The following is a 13624-nucleotide window of genomic DNA, read 5'->3' as shown; positions in this document are numbered from 1 at the left end:
ATTATTCTCCTCCTTTTTTGCCAAAACCGACGCGGAAACAGCTGTTGTCGTAGGTTTCTAAAACGAAATGGTTAGAAATAGCATCTCTTGCCGAGACACGCTCAAAACAGCTAGTCGGATCCTCTTCTGACGAGACGATGACAACGAAAATTTAAATTAATTCTACAGAATTTCATCGTTTTACAGTTCTGGCCACAGTGGAAGCGAGAAACAGAAGTTAATGTTCGAAGGATTTTAGGGAAAGTAAATTATCCGACAACATCATACAAAAGCTTTGCAGAAAGCGCGAGAAACATAATGAGACGCGCATTGATTGGTCTATCATCACTGAGCAGTTGAAAATACTTACCAATAAATAAGAGATCCTTTTATGAATATCAGTATCCTGAAAGTAGAACAAAATTGTTGGTGAGATATTGTAATATTGAACCTTGTTTTGACAACCACAGTAGTTGTCATACATAATGGTTTACAAGACTAGCATATAAATGCTTTAGTAAAATACTTTATATTTAGCTGGCCAATAACGCAAACCCCTGCAGTATTTAATACAAACATAATCTCTCAATGCACCCTAACTGCATTCTCATAAGTCATTTTCATGAGCACGACTTAATGACTTCCGAAAGAGTCATTAACAAGCTAGTTGCACGAGAAAAGGAAAGCGATCGATGGAATCCCTTTCGTCCAAACTGGATAAGAATTCACGAGGAGGCATGAAAGATACCACCACAAAGAGATAAAAATTTATTCATCAACTATTTAAGTGCATACATGTACAATGGAAACGGTAGAATCAGAGGATCTTGCAGTTGATAGCAAACAGCAAATAGCAACAAAAAAAGCAACAGGAAGCATACCCATTTTAACCCATTTACTGACGCTAATGGGAGAAGAAATTTATGGGCCAAGCGCATTTTATGCACCAGCTTCCCAATTGCCACCTTCCAGTTGCTTGCTGGAGACTACTTTTAACGAGAAAATATGTAGACGAACCATAAATTGGTATAACGAGGACAGGATGCGAAAATGTTCCCAAAAATATCCTAGCTGGCGGGAAAAATTCCTTTCTCCACGATCGTTATCATTCCGTTCGCACACACGCTTATGTGACAATGCATGCGCTAGCAAAAAGCACTCGTCTCCTCCTCAGCCGCAACGAACCACTGCAGACGCTTAAGAAAGTTGTCTAGAGTGGGTGGCTTCATTGCCCATTTTGTGCGACAAGTGCTGGAAAAGAAAGGGGTTTTCTTGTGGCGCAATTTATTAGCATCTGTTCAAAGCGTCAAAATATTATTTCCCAAGAAAATGTGTGTTTTTTGATCCGACATCATTGGTGTTAAAAATTCTTAAACCGTAAGAAATTTTGAAACTTTTGGAGAATCCTTTCAATCATCCGGAACATGCTGGAAGTGATGGAGCACAGTTTTTGGGGCAGTTCTAACACCAAAAGGGCAATAATAATGACGTGACATGTCATCCCATTTGACATCATTTGTTTTTAAAACCTCGCCGTCGTCGTCGTCGTGAAACAATCTCGATTTATTCTAATTAATAAACTTTCTTATCAAGATGAACCACCCAGAATAAGATACCTTCCCCGCCGGGAAGGGTTGTTGTAACTTGAAAGTGAGGAAAAACAATTTGTGAAGAAATTTACAAACAAAGTGTCATTTATCATTACCAACCCACGAAAGCTTGCATTTAAAAGCTGTAATTATCTTGCAACAATGCAAAGACAAAAACACAGCGACAATGTTAGACAGAAGAATAAAAATCATTACATTACTCAGATTAGTGATGTTTACCGTTCTTATCTAAAGCTGGGCACCTTTTGTCTCGGACGTTCGTACGGCTGTAGGGGGGACGCTATGGCTAAATTACGCCACTGTCCGAAAGTACACTGATGCTAACGCAGTGAAGTCTCCTCCCCGAAGAGACATAATTATGGTGTGGCAGCAGAAAAACTCATTCGAATCGATCCGTTCGGTTAGACGGTGGGCCGGGATTGTGTCCTCGGTCCTCAGATTGTGAGCCCCAAGTCACCGCGTAAATGATGATATCCCTCGTTCCCTCTCTCTCTCGGTTTGATGGTTATGATGTTACTGATTACGTTACGATGATTGTGCTGCATTGGTGATTAGATTCCTTGCCTGTTGCTTGCTTGGTAAGGGATCCCTCACAGCACAGGCAAGGGGGAAACAAATACATAAAATGTGCGTATAATCTCAGGAGGAAAAGAGCAATTCGGATAATCTAAACAATGGACAAAATAATGTTCCGGTGGGTATGGTGGTGCACAACAAGCGGGTTGGAAATTAATCGAATGAAATATGCATAAACAAATTACGCAGACAATTGTTGGGTGGCGCACCTCTGTATAAACTCATCTAACAAGGTGGCCGCTAAGACGGGAAGTTCCGTTCGGTTTTTAAGGAAACGCTTGCGGTGGGTAATTTGATACCGTGTAATTGACACAATAGAGATAAGCTTTAAAAAAAACTTCTTCACCGTACAAGAGCCGTATGATGTCAATTTAAGTGCGATATTCTGGCACAATTGCTCCTTCAATTAGGCGAGTAAACGAACATTACTGCACAAAGAGTAGGTGGTGGTGCGTGACCAAATAAAATGTAAACCCCAGTCTACAAACCAACCCCCAACCAATCACGCAAAGTACCCGTTCGAAGGGGGAACAACACTGCCACGGGAATAAATTGCCATCATTAAAGTTAGAAATTACGCGGAAACAACAACAATCGAACGCGTCTCGCAGCCACAAGACGAAAGACACTTTGTACGGCGCGGCGTCATCGAGTTCGAAACACAATGCAACGTTTAGGACGGAACAGAAAAAAAGGGATATGCTCGTGGGGTGCGGGTGTGGGATGTGCGCAGGATGCCACAGGGAAAGGGAATTAATTGTTTCTTCATGGCTGGGGAAAAAGCGAAACGAAACCCCCGTCAGCTTGTCTTGTGCAGTTCAATAACCCGAAAGCTCTCGCCCGGGAAAATGTCCGTGCGAAATATTTTCCCGTTGGACACAATGTAGTGACCCTCCCCCCACCCCTTCCGATAACTTTCAATCACGAAACAATGTAAAAAGGATGAAGATGGTTACAGTTTGCGTGACATTTTGCAAAAGTGGAAAAAGTGCACCGTACGCAAATCTCCTTTAAATGTCACCCCGACTAGCGGAGAAGCAAGACTTATGGAGATGGGAGTTTAGCATATTTGATGAGTGTTTCCATTTTATTTCCATAATTCAAACTTTCGTATCAAGTTCCGTTGGGTGAGATCTGAACATTGACATCCGTTGCAGGGCGGTGTTATTTATTTCATTGTTGTAATTGGAAAATTCTTTTTAAAAAACACTTAAAAAGGGTTTAAAAATAAGTTTAGTACTCATCAGTTAGGTTGTATTCGAGCTAATAATACCTTTAATACCTACAAGGATACTAGGTAAATACCTTTAATAAATTAAAGTTTGATAATTCACACTTTAAACACGCTCCGAAAGGCGCGTAAAGAATATTACCCTGAACCATTTTTACCATTTCACACATTGCCTCTAGTAAACACACGCAAAAAATGCTTCGAATTGAGCAGTGATTGGGAGAGCACTGCAAAGCAGACCAACATTAATGGCACCTGCGTTCAAAACCATTTTCCAAACACATGTCACGTACCGAACACGAATGTGCGGGTGCGTAACCTCGTATGGTTCTCTTTTTCCTTTCTTCTTTTTTGTTGGGAAATTGTTCCATACTTTATGCCACACACAATTGTCCCAGGCAAACTTCCTGCATCCAAAGGCATTAGACCGGGCAAATGAACACACCATCGAACGATACTTTGCATGACGGTACGTGGTGCAGTGTGTTTTACTCAGACAAAATTCGAAATGATACCTTCGCCTCGTGCCTAAATGCGTCACTATAAATGGTTGGTAATGGTTTGTTTGAATGCTACCCGATGACCATCGCACGCGCGCACACACAAACCCCAGCAATTAATGGATCACACTCGACACTGACCTCTCCCCGTCCTGAAACCCAGCGAAATAAAAACGGAATACATGGCCCCGGAAGCCATTTGCCAGGCGTTGGAAAGATAATGGAAACGCTGATTAAGTACACAACGGGAAATGACAGACACCGCCATACACCAATTCACCTGCATGTGTGTGCGCGACGAGCAACACTCATTTCAATTAACTCCGAACATCTGTGTCCGAAACCTGTTTGAGGGGGGAAGAATTTTTACTTTGCACACTAACGACAGGCAAACTTTAAAATTAATAACAGATTATGATGACATTAGCGACGGAAAGCAGATGTTGACCGGGGAGATTTTTATATCATTTTCATTCTTATCGTGGGATGTTTTGAGAAACGAAACCCTAACTACTGTAAACGAACCATAATGTTCGTGCAATGTGCATTGTTCTGGAGAATCAAATAAATGAAATTAATAATAATATAATAATAATAATAACAAACCGGCTTCCGAAACAAACAATTATTAAGTTCGAAATTGTATTCGACTACAACTGGAGTCAAATACAACTTAAATATTTGTCATAAAAAAGGGAATTCTACGAAAAATGAAATTAAAGCATATCTGGGTGAAAATTGAAATTATTTATCCACTATCCAACTCTTCTCTTCTCGGTTAAAGAGTCTGCCAAAAACTCGCTAAAACCCATCAAAACTCACCGCATCGGGGGGGGGGGGGGGGGGGGGGGGGGTTTCAACCCAATAAAAAAACATGCAATTTCTCCATTTTCTGCCTGCGAAGCACTCGCACCAAACCCCAAACTACAACAGGCAGATGAAGCATCCGCATAGCTTCCAGAATAGTCCACTTCCGTCCAAATCCTTCACTACCGGATGGACAGAGGAGTGCTCACCGTAGAAACAAAACCAAAACAACAACAACAAAAAAACCCCTCTCAACGAAATTGGGAAAGTTTTGTACGGGCGTAGTGCAATTGCACCCTGCAGTAGGCAGAAATTGGATGAAAATATGCCTTGCCCAGTTGCTTATTTTTTCGAGCGTAAAACAACGGAAAGCGCACTGGTTGCCATCAACAAACACGGCGATGAAAAGAGTCGGTAGCTGTAATACAAAAACAAACCAAATAAATGAACAACATTCACTTCCGGTCGGTTACACAAACCCGGGTGCTGCATGCTTTAAGATGAATTTGCGTGTAATGAAAAGAGAGTAGTGTTGCAGAATAAATATTCCACCATTCAACGCCCAACACAAAGTGCAACTGTGAAGAAACAGGAATGACAATAGAAGGAAAATAAAATTAGAACAAAACACAAAAATGAAAAGTAGCAATAAAAGTAGCAATCAAATTTTGTAAATTGAATCTCAACTCTTGAATCCGCATATACGTAAACAGCCTAGGCAGAATTGGCCTTCACTAAATTGTGCACGCGATTCCATATCTAGTTCTTGCGATACCGTACTGCGTTTCACTATCAATGGCACGCCTTTTCTTATTCGCTTGGACGAATCAGTAAGTTAGGCACGCCATATCCTATCTATTGCCAAACACTGTAAAGAAGAAAATATCACTAAACTTCTCTACACTTTTTTCAATATCCCATTTTAATATTCCACTGCCAAGTACGGACGGACGTCTACTGAAAGTGTAATGAGATCCTGATCAACTTTTAGTAATCGAAACTTAATCGGAGCATTCCGGATTCCATTTTAAATTCAGGATCGTCTGGATTCCGAGTACAGATTCTGAATTAAGATCCAATACAAGAATTCGAATTCGTCTAGATCAGGTTTTTGATTGGGATTCGATTCTACAGCGGAGCAATCCAGGAAGAATCTTAAATGTAGGATCGTCTGGATCGAGTGCACAATCCGAATATCACGATCACGATCGAATGTTCCGCGATTAGGGTCCAAAAGAAGAATTTACACGAGAATCCTTCAGAACCCGATCTGTAATGATTGGAAAACGGGATGGGGATCACTATTCTATGAAATTGAGGGAAAAAAGCCCCTTTCCTCAACCAACCTTTAATCACAACATTGCAAGCAATGTATTTTTAAAACAAAAACCCTGAATTTGCATGCATAACCTTCTTTTCACAAATATTCCAGACGATCTCAGCGGCAGTCTGATTGGCGCTTTTATGTGGAATGATCATAAAACCCCCATTAATCGCTAGTGTGTCGGTGCAAACGCAATAAAATCGCGTATGCACTGTGTGACTGTAGCGTTTTGCTTTCGTCTTTTTTTGCCATATTTCAACTCTCCATTCCAATCACTTTCGGCAAAACGTTCGTTCACTGCAACCGCTTGAAACGGAGTGGATGTAAAAAGCTGGCAGCGTGGTACACAAAGCGACCACTCTTCTTTTACTACCTTCAAGTGGTACAGAATCGGGTCGCTAACATGCAACCCTCGACCCGAGAGTTGCACGCTGTGACGTGCAGCATAGAATTACGGTCTAATTTCTGCTTCCAGCATAAGGTTTACCACCGTCTGCCAGCATCATCGGGCTGCTGCGGATGAAGGGGGTCATGGCAGATAACATCGGTCCATATACACTTGTCATCAGTGTACGCGAATGAGAGGTATTCTAAAAAAAAGGAACCCAACGACACACACACACACAATGTCTGCAATTCACTGTTGAATTTTACGCTTTCTGTTTTTAATGTTTCTGCGTTCATATACTAACGCTGTCCCGGTTTTTTCTTCGGAAGCTGTCAGCCGTACTATGCGAAAAACCACCACATCGGTCCTCGTTGGTGGTGAATCGCATTTTTATCACTCTAAAACAATGATTATGAGGGGAACGTGATTTTTCTTTCATATTCAGGCACGTTTTTACAAAATGGTAAATGAAACACAAAAAAAACAACACGCCAAAACGCATTCATTTTTAGTACGACCACAGAAACACGTGAACCATTCCATGGAACCCCTCAGCAAGTGCTCAAGCGGCACACATCGGTATCTAAATTTCGGCAACAGTTTCCGCTTTTCTCACAGCGCATCATCATCATCACAACAACAAACCGAGGGACGGAACAATGTATGCTGACGACCTTTACCGACTTCACATTCTTCGTGTGGGTTGAGAGAGTTGATGAAGATACTTTTCTGATGAATATCGATTTTTTCCTCCTACAAAACCACTTCAATAATATATTCGCAAGTACGAACCACCACGAAAACCGGTACGGAAATTTAGACCTCAGCGAGGGGAGTCGTCAAAGTATTTCTGGAGTACTCTCGCAGTTGAAAAGTTGAAGTTGAAGTTGAATTGAAATTATTATTATTGTCCAATGATTTCGCAGAGTTTGATTGGAATTAATGATAGCTTCGTTGTGTCCTGTTGCTGACTCAGTTCATTCGATTTAGCATTGATTAAAGCTCATTACATAATTAAAATTCGATAAGCTTGTTTCATACCATATTCACACTAAATAAATCATCGAAGTGAACAACTTTACCAACAGCTCTCAATGGTATGGAACGGTCAATTATTTATCGCTGAAATATAAAACGATTGCTTTAAACATAATTTCAGCCAATTTATAATTATTCGAGCATGTGCTAGGCAACATTTCCCGCAAAACGATAATTATAGAGTAAGTAATAGTAAAGGATGGACTAGAACAAACATGACATGCTAATTAAATGACCCTCCATACTAACCTCCAGCGTGTACGGGGTCACCATATTGATTGCAATTCAAGCTAATTTTTCGTTTTCATATTGAACTCAACTTTTCCATTATAACTGCGAACATGATAACATGGAAATATCGTTCAGTAACAATACAATAACTTGAGATGACAATATTGCGCTGATATTGAGCTTTTCAAATACATCGGAAAATAGCACCAGCTGCGTGCTTTGCTCTTACGTAAAACAGGCATGATGATGATGTAGCACGTGCTTTGCTTCTCACATGTTATGGCGACTTGCACTATGTCTTCCATATGCCACACTACAATAGGATCGAGCATACGGTGCATGGTATAAATTTCTGTATCAATTATCGCCCATGATGATTGTCCCTTCTGCGAAATGAAGCCGGTGGTGGTTCACCTGGTCGTTTGCATCCGACAAAGCTTCGCTTTCGTACTATCGATACCTTCACGATTCACATCCGTACTGAATTATGAGAGGCTGCTGAACCTAAGCGATTAATTAACGAACGATGGCGGCAATCGACTGTAGGTGGAAATGTACAGTCCCGCTTTGAAACATAACTTCAAAATGGTGCTTTTAATTAAAGCTGTTATGTTGATATAAAGGGTTGTGAAATATTAATATCACTTTGTGTTCAATAACACAAGTGAGCTGCTTTACAGCAATTAAATTAATTATGTCACCGACTCGGTACCAATAATAAAAAGAAAAACAATTTGCAAACATTGCATCCATTATTGAGAAAAAAAAAACATTTGAATATTGATACGCTGTATAGCAAAGTACATTGCTTTGTTCCATGTCAGTAAATTGTGGAAAAACGAACAACCAGCTAGCTTTTCTATGGTAAATTGAAAACGATTGCCCTTTTTTACTCGAGAGCATTGTACTCTATTGCGTAGAGAAGCGCTACAATAAACCATCGGAGAAACCCTTTGCATTTTAACTGAAAAGCAGCTTAATATCTTCTTTCCTGCACCATTATGCTACCGACGAACTGCTACTGCCTGTCCCCTAGTGCTGAAGGATTCGGTGTGCGAAACATGATGGAACGAATGCAAAGGTTATCGAAACGAAACCATATGGAAAATTTCCCTCGGAAAAAGGGTCACTCACTGCGCTCACCACCAGAACGAAGCAACAACTAGACATTCATTTATAGACGGTTAATAATAGGTTTGTTCGATTCTTGCAATGGTGTTTAATAATTAAACAGACTGGACCCTTTTGCTGCCGTTCAACTGAAGCATAATTGCTTGTATTAAAACTTAATTTCACACAATGGCTGTCTCTTTGTCGATACAAGCAAAGAACCAGATGAATATTGATAGACATTCTCAGCGTTAAGCAATATCGAATGGAACAATGAATAAACTACACTTGTTTTGTCTATTGGACAATAATTTTGTATGCCACTTATATAATACCAGGTCCTCGGATAATTCTCATTTGACTTTCCATACGGCTTGGTAAAATACGAATGTCCGAGGATGACTATCACAACCTGAAGCTATTGTTATGTTTTGTAACTAAATATACCACTCACTTTCTCGGCATTAGTCGGGTTCGTGAAATCAATACATACACGCACCGTAATACACCCTCAAAAAAGAACTTTAAAGCGTGACGACAGCCGTGTCTAGCATCTTTATTTGATAACAATTACAATGGGGGATATTTTCAGTCAATGAAGAGAAATTTGTAATCATAAAGGAGAAATATGCAAATATACAGGGGAATTTCGTTAAAAACGCTCTAAAGAGCAATCTTTTAATCGTCTTCGTCTGTTTTTGGATGCATTGTCTTCGATTTGCTTAAATTTTGGCATTATTTTACTATTTAAGTTAGCTAAGTTAAATAATTGTTAATTAGTTAAACGACAGCGTGTCATTACTATGTAAATGTTGATGAGATGCTTTGATAGACATAGCACAGAAATCGTAGCAATTTCTAGGGGCTTCATCGTCACAGCTCTGGCTCATGCTTTTGTAAAGGATTAGGAGAGGTGAAACAAAGATCATTGATAATGGAGAACATCTTCAGAAGCAAGGCGCACAAATACAATTTGAGCAATCCTGTCAAAAATATGATCAGCTTTCCCAGATTAGTTTTAAGCTCTTTCCTGTTGTGATAGTTTTTTTTTGTATTAAGGGTTTCTGTGGAGAAGTACAGAATCTGCTTACCTTTCATTGAGCATTGAATAAAAGAATCTTCATTCCTTTAATTCGAACGAAGGTTGAGTTTCTAGAGTAGAAAATGTGACTGTGGATTGTCTATTCCTTAAACATTGTCTTAGCTTTGATGTTGTTGCCGAAATTTAAGCAAACCGAATTGCAGATTGCTCTCTAAAGAATTTTTAGCAAAATTTCCCTACATGTTTGCACAATTCCATTATATGATTGCAAATATAATTCACCAAATGGTTCAAATATTTCCTAATATGAATCGAAACCTTGTATAACACAATTACTACCCAGTTTCGATTGCATTGCCTGAATAAATTGAATTCCATTCTTGAAATAAAAATCATATAAGGTGCTAAAGATTTGGAATTTTCATAAGATTCATTAGCGATTCATGAATCTTCCAAGGGGCCACCGATGATTGGAGTGACTCTTCTCAAAAGATCCATTAAGTATAACAATTTGAATCACTATCAACAATTACTTCAATGCAGTCAAGATTAAATCTCATTCCATGAATGAAAAGTTAAATGTGCTTTAGTACTACGTCCACCATTCGCAAGATTCGTTGGATGTTCACTAAAACTAAGTTATGTGCCCGTGTTTGTAAGGCATCATAAGGCAAAAAAAAATCATCTCGTGAGAAAAACAACAATCGACCACTCACTCTTTGAGGTGACCGTTGACTGTGCCAGAGAAAATAAAACATGACCAACATCAACAATAACGAAGCATCCGCATTTTCTGACGGCAAAAGCCCACCCAAAGCCAGTTACCGGTGGATTTACTGATGTTTTCCCAAGCCACAGCCCTCCTCCCTGATTGCAAAAAAAAGGCAACAAAGGAAGAAAGACACCGCACAGGCAAAGGAATAAAAACGTCACCTACACTGTCAACGATCATAAGTCATGATCTGCTGCGATTGGGAAGAAGAAGGATGGTTTCGTGATTTCGACACATACGACACGTCACAAATTTATCGCCCTTTTTTCCCTGCCTCCAAGCACATTGTCCCACGCGCGCGTCTCGTTTATGGCATAAACGAGCGTCTGATGAAATAATCTCACCTCGTACAGGCCACTTTTTTTTGTTGTTGAAACGGTTTATTGCTTTTCCCTTTGCTTGTTTCCATAAGCGATGCGGGGAGTGGTTTCCATCACGTGGATCGTGTTTTTTTTTCTCTTCCACCCTACAATATTGTAGGAGGAAAATCGCTTAAACACGCACCGATCTCTCAAATAATGGCAACAAAAAATGGCAAAACTCTCATGGCATCTTATTCGAATGGCTTCGCTATTCGCCTCTTAAACGATTGCCACCAAACCAATGCTAGGGTCCGCAGCAATCCGCCTGGGAGCGAGAATTAATGCAAACGCACACAAAGGCGTCAACAAGAAGCAGGAACAAAAATCATGGCTTGGAGAAAATAAAAGCAAACAAATATTGCGTACAAAAATAACGAAGAAAAATCACGCCCTCTACACCTTGCAAATGTCGTTGGGCGAAATGTTCAGAGTGATGCTATAAAACGACAAAATACAACTTTTTCCTTGAGATTCTTATCAACAAGAAAGAAACACGAAAAAAACAGGAAAGTCTCCAAAGTGCTGATTTGTGAAAAACTGCGATTGATACTTATCAGTGAATGAGGTTAACGGTCCAGAGACTGGTCCAAGAAAGAATGTGAAAGACTACTGGAAGAAAAACAGGTGCTAAATTAAGGTTTTCCCGCTAAAGTACGGTACCGAAACCGTGATGGATCGGATCGGCGGGATGCCCACACTCTCGTCAGCCTGTAGGTGTCTCGACGACAGTTTAACTTCCTAACCATGGAGGTATGTGGCAGTGACATGAAATGCTTCAATCGCGTCCAGTAAGCTTCGGAAAAATGCGAATCAACGGCAAGTGGAGCAGCAATTTATGAAACGTGGGGGGTCATTTCTTTAGGCCCGGATTAGTGGGTTTAACTTCGCCTCGGAAAACTTACCGAAAGCAGCGAAAAAGCATCGGAATGGATTACAGTATAGCATGAATTAAGCAAGAATTTACCTTCAACATGATCTTTACCAATGCATGCAAGATAAAATTCTGCCATCATGTTGTTAGGTTATGGCCAGCTTTCGTACACGATATTACGCCATTATTTATTATTGATGCGGAAATTTTCTTTGCCGAATGATTAATAGTTTAAAGTTATAGGTTTAATATGTGCAGTATAAATAATATATTTCATACTTCAATAGACTATGATGGTATTATTTTGTAAAAAAAGAAATCATTGCACACTGCAATCAACAATCAAACCGGCTAAAGAAGAAGGGTCTCAATCAACGTTCACCTCACCATCAAACCACCGAAAGGCTAACCACCACTTTCGAACAGTAGTGCGCGGCGATGAACAGTCAGTTCCTACCTGCACTTCCGGTTCTTAAAACCACACAGCAATGGCCGCAGCTTTAACATCATCAACCGCAGCCCCATTAAAAGCGTTCTGTTCCGTAGCGTAAGATTTTCCGTAGCCCAAATGCGGAAGGCGGAAGTTGTGCGGGGCGGTGTGTATCATCTGCTCCGACAAAAAGGATATACCAACCATTTCACAGTTGCGGTATGCCGGTACCTTCTGTGTATTAAGCAAAACTTTGATAAAACCTCGAACACGCTTGGAATGGGAGGGGGAAACTCTCCGTGCCCTCGTTATCATTTCCCAGTAGGTAAGCTTCTGCAACGATCCAACCAACGGCGGTGAGTGATAGGAAATGAGCAATGAGTAAAGCTAAGACTCCTGGCGCACACGAGAGTCAATCCCTGCCATTATCCTATGGTTATGGGATGATGGATTTGAAACGAAACCGGAAAGCTTTTCCACAGTGCAATTATATAGACGTATCTTTTTACGTTGATCGTAGCGGTGAATGCAAATTTTCCGGATTTTCCTTCAACCATCCACAGTTCTCCGCAACCAAAATCCAACTGACCCATGCCCATATCGAGGCTTTATTGTATGTTAATCAATGTTAAATTGATAATGATAGGATGAGAACGTGTAATTTCCTCGTATTAATCAACACGCTATAATTTAGTCACCCTAAAGGTTTTGTGGGTCATTTCCATCACACTTCCTTCTCATAACGAAACCATAAATGGTGGCTTCAAAAAAAAAACTGCAAGTTCAGTAGCAACTCCAACAGTTGAAGTTGAAATAAGGAAAACAAAACAGTTCACCGCACTGCAAAAGTGCAACGAGCAAGATTATAAAATATTTAAACCTTTAGCCATTCCAAACCCATTATCAATGGTTCCCCCCAGCATGGGGCAAACTACTGTTTTGTGCAAAAGTTTTGTGAGAAGTTGTGAAATTTGCCCAAAAATCCTGCCATTGTTTTTCCGCAGCACGGGTGAACGCTGATATTTCGTGGCGTTTGGGGCCATGGAAACTGTGGCCGTCTCACAACTTGCTGTACAAAAATCAATAACCAACCTCGTACAATGGCGGCCGGGGTGTGAGTGGGTGAACTTTTCGATCTTTGTTGAAATTCCAAAAGCATCGCCAAAAACCATCACGCTTTATGAAGTGCTCAATATACAGTCACATGAAGCTGACAGATAATGCCGTCGCTCAACTGAACGAGCAAGCATTAGCACACAAAAAGGGACTGGAGCTACCGAACAAATAATTCTATCGATCATGTTTGGCAACCGATAACTTTGCTATTGGGACGCGGGTCAAAATGGTACTGCT

The 13624-nt window shown here is 40.3% G+C and overlaps 1 protein-coding gene across 2 annotated transcripts in view; it reads right to left on the bottom strand.

Annotated features, from left to right (window-relative positions):
• The window catches only part of LOC128305701 (CD63 antigen), a 59358-nt gene that overhangs the window by 38527 nt on the left and 7207 nt on the right, over positions 1-13624 (bottom strand). For both annotated transcript variants that reach the window (XM_053043281.1, XM_053043280.1), the window contains exon 3: positions 350-385. The gene's annotated coding sequence lies outside the window, so the exon portion shown is untranslated. The remainder of the gene's footprint in view (positions 1-349; positions 386-13624) is intronic.

This window comes from Anopheles moucheti, chromosome 3 (assembly GCF_943734755.1).
Source record: "Anopheles moucheti chromosome 3, idAnoMoucSN_F20_07, whole genome shotgun sequence".
In the NCBI taxonomy this organism is placed as follows: domain Eukaryota; kingdom Metazoa; phylum Arthropoda; class Insecta; order Diptera; family Culicidae; genus Anopheles; species Anopheles moucheti.
Note: the sequence above shows the minus strand (reverse complement) of the source record. Positions and strands in the feature narration are given on the sequence as shown.